Source organism: Pediculus humanus, genomic scaffold (assembly GCF_000006295.1).
Source record: "Pediculus humanus corporis 1103172108179 genomic scaffold, whole genome shotgun sequence".
NCBI classification, from domain to species: Eukaryota; Metazoa; Arthropoda; class Insecta; order Psocodea; family Pediculidae; genus Pediculus; species Pediculus humanus.
Genome location: NW_002987749.1, coordinates 22,911 through 27,223, shown reverse-complemented (window position 1 = coordinate 27,223; position 4,313 = coordinate 22,911). Strand labels below are relative to the sequence as shown.

General features: G+C 24.8%; 1 protein-coding gene across 1 annotated transcript in view; it reads left to right on the top strand.

The window, feature by feature from the left end:
• The window catches only part of Phum_PHUM411340 (sodium/potassium-transporting ATPase subunit beta-2, putative), a gene marked incomplete at both ends in the record, with an annotated part of 16,597 nt that overhangs the window by 658 nt on the left and 11,626 nt on the right, over nt 1-4,313 (top strand). The window lies entirely within an intron of this gene.

The following is a 4,313-nucleotide window of genomic DNA, read 5'->3' as shown; positions in this document are numbered from 1 at the left end:
AAACGCACACGCACGAAAAAAAGAAGAGTTTTTTTTAGTATACATAACGAAAAGAAAATAATAATAATAATAATGATGATGATGATGATGATGATGATTTCGTGGTTTTAGTCATTTAAAAAAAAAATGTTAACTCTAAAAAACAACATTAATTTTATTATTTTTTTTTTATTACGATGAAAACTTTTTTTTAAACCTTTTCAACATTGTTTTTATTACTTTTATTTATTTATTTATTTTTTACCCGAAAATTTTTCTAAGCATTAATAAAAATAATAATAATAATAATAATAATAATAATAATAATAATAATAATAATAATAATAAATTAACGATTGTATTTAAATTTTTAAAGTTTAAACTTTTTCTTCTTCTAAAAAAAAAAAAAAAAAAAAAAAAAAAAAATTTTAATGTAAAACGTCACGTTTTTTAAATATTTACTTTTTTCCCCCTTTTTTTATTATCATTATTATTTATTTATTTATTTAATAATAAATTAAAATACGTTAATTATAATATTTTAAAAAAAAATCATAAATAAAAAAAAAAAAAATTTTAATTTTTCATAAATAATTTAAAAAAAAAAAAAAAAAAAATTTTTTCTCTCGTTACAACGCCATTATTATTATTATTATTATTATTATTATTTATAATAATTTTAACAACGTTATTATGTACATAAATAAATAATGATGATTTAAATAATGCATTCATTTTCATCGAAATGCGCGCTTTAATTATTAATTAAGTTAATGTTTAATTATTTTTAATTATTAGTGCAATGAATTAAAAAATCAAATCCTTTTATTTATAATTAAGCCATTTTTTTTTCTTTTAATAACAAAATGAAATGATTACGTTTGCACGATATTATTATTATTATTAAGGGACAAAAAATTTTTTTTTTAATACGAAGATGACGACGATAATAATAATAATAATAATAATAATAATGGAAATGTATGCAAATTTGTTATTAAACGTCAGAAAATAAAATTTACTTTACTATGGGCGAAAACTAAAAGTATAAAAAAAAAAAAACGACAGAGAAATGGAGTTCGGATTTGGGAAATCGGAATGAAAACGAAAAAAAAAAAAAATAGAGATGATATGAATGATGCCCTTTATCCGACGAAAGAGAGAGAAAGAGAGAGTGAGAGAGAGAGAGAGAGAGAGAGAGAGTGAGCTGACGTCTATAGAATTTATCAAATAGAAAAAAGGAAGGAAAAGGATTACGTCGGTTGAAAGGAAAGTAATGGCGATGGAACCATTGTACGAGTGGGAAAATGTTTAAATATAACAAAAAGATCAGTAATAATCTTTTATTTTAAAATTTTAATAACCCCTCCCTTCCTCCCCCCCATTAAAATCATTTTTCGAAAAAAAAGGGTCAAAAATTAAATACCGTATCGCCAAATTAATTTTTAAAAAAAAAAAAAAAAAAAAAAAAAAAAAAAAAAAGAGTCCCCGGAAAAAAAGTTTGATGATGAAAAGTTAAAGAAGTTATTAATTTTATCAATAAATGTCAAACGAATATGCTAAGGGTATAAAGTGACGTGGAAGGAGAATAAATGTACGTTATCAGTCCGATATGAAAACGATTAAAAACATAAAAACGGTGACAAGCACATGAAATCAATTTATTAAAACGGGTTGAGGGGGGGGAAGAAAAAAAATTTTTTATTATATGAAATTTTTCGAATTTTTTAAACGTGTCATTAGAAAAATACACCGACCGGAAGTCGATGTTTTTTTTTTTTTTATTATCAATAATCTCGAAATTCATAAAACTTTTTATTTTTTTTTTATTATTTTTTGGGTAAAAGAAAATTTTAAAATTACAATCCTGCCAACTTTAGAAAAAAAAAAAAAATTTTTTTTTTTTTTTTTTATATAAAGAGTCGTCGTTTTGATCGTTGACACTCAAATGATTGTTGTCCTTGTTAACTATTGTCCTTAAATTGTTAAAAGCTTTAGGAAATGACGTCAAGGTTGTACTCAAAGTTAATTGGATTAATACAAAAAACTATCAAATCGAATTTGAATGGCAGAAATAAATAAAAAACACACACACACACACATACACAAACGTCGTTTTATTATTAATTAAACAAACCCTCACAAAAAAATATTTTTAAAAAAAAATTTATTCTGATTCCACGTCGTTTATTTTGAAAATTACGCGTTTTCGCACTTATCTTTTACGCGTTTAACCCGTTAAATTTTCAAACCGTAATTTACACACGTTTCCCATCATTTAAATAATATTTATCTTTAAAACGACTAATAATAATAATGATAATAATAATAATAATAAGAAAAAAAAGGAGGGCGCTGGTGTTCCATGGTTGACAAGCCTTTTTGTCATATCGTTTTCTTTAATTAATTTTAATAGTTTTTTTTTAGGGTTTATTTATAAGTTATATATCAAAAGTTTTGTAATTTAATCTAGTTTACAGTGATATAATTAGTTTTTTAAATTATTTAGTAATAACTGTATTATCTCAAGTTTAAATTTACAAATTGTTCAACGATTCCATGTGACAAAAGGAAGCGTGGGCAGTAAAAAACCTTAGAAGGCACCTTAGTACATATAAGTTAAACGGATAAGTACCTCATTTTAAGACTTAAATTTCAATTGTAAAACGTTAGGCTAACAAAGAAATTGAACACATAACCAAAAAATTTTTTATTTTTATTTTTTTTTATATTTCTTTGGTTAATTATAAGTGATTTGACTATTTATATCTTTATCTTATTTAACAAAATAAGAATTAAAATATTTTTACAATAACATAGGTTGATACATGATTTTTTCAGGGTGTAATTTCTATACCCCTATTGTTAAGTGTTAACTTGTGATTGTATGTTATTTTAGCCTTTGTCTAAGCTAACTTAATTCATTGTAGTAAAGTTTATTAACAATAACATAGTGTAACTAATACCTTTCTTAAATCTGAATCAAATTAGGAAAGAATAGTAGTAGCCTTTATATTAAGTGATATTAGTGTGAAAGGGTACAACAGATTTCTCTTTAACCAGACTTCATTTAATAAATTTTGCATCTTTTGAATTACTTATGAGAGTTAAATATCATTGTCATACTAAATAAGAATAGAGGTAGTTCAATATAAATACTCATTATCTATTGGCTTAATGTAATGTATAGCTGGATATAACATCTCTGTACTCCTGTGTTAATCTACTGATTGTTTTAATACAGAATATTTTGCCATATACTTTATGCAAATCTCCATTTTGATCTACATTAACACTAGCAGAGATAAATTTTTTTTTATACTACTTAATAATAGTACAGAATTGTAATTTGTATGTTGTGCATACAGTTAAGTGTAGTCTATGTAATCTCTTTTATCCTTAAATTAGTTTGTTTTGTTACTGCTTAGTTTATAATCTTGATAGTGTAATATTACCTGTAAATTTGATTCAAGATCAATTAATTAAGTTATAAATAAGTAGCCTTTTAGTATTTGTTTCTAATGTAAAAATTGTGAAAAAGCATTATACATTTGAGGGACCACAACTTAAACAAACCTTATACAACTTAAGTTGAAGTCTAATTGCATATTATAACTAAATAGTCTAGCCAAATATCTCTACCATACTCATTGAAAATAGGGATAGCTTAACAAAATAGGTTAATAAGATAGTTAGTAATATCTGATTTAATATATCAATTGGGTAAAAAATTTGTTCTGTCTAATCCAGTTGTCTGATAACTAGTGTTCTAATTGTATAATATTTAACCTTACATTAAATTGTTTCTGCCTTATTGCAGCATATTTTACATGATTTACAGCAAATTGACTTTTATAAGTATAAGAGACATAAGTGATAAGTTTAATTAAAAATTTTATAATAGTGAACTCTAAATACTGAATTAGAAAATGTTTTGTTATAAAGGTGAATGAATTTATAAATTTATATATAGGTAAAAAGAGCAAAATGAGAACAAGACAAAGTAAGAACCAAAACAAATCTTGTTCTACTGTCGACCTGAGGCAGCTCGACGAGAATGTGAATTTCACTGCTTCTGACCCTGGCCACTCCAACGATGTTAGTCACCGGAGCCCAGTTCAGGAGACAACTCGTTCCCATCGAATAAGATGGACTCAGGAAGACCTTCAAGAATTGATGTGGTGCTATTTTTACTCTCAAAAATTTGGTTCAGGATCGGAAAGTGACACCTTTAAATCTGGAGAGGGAGAAACCCAAACAGCAGAAGGACATGACATCGAAGAAGTTGGCTGCCCAAAGAGATATATATAAAAGCACAAAAATTGAAATGATAA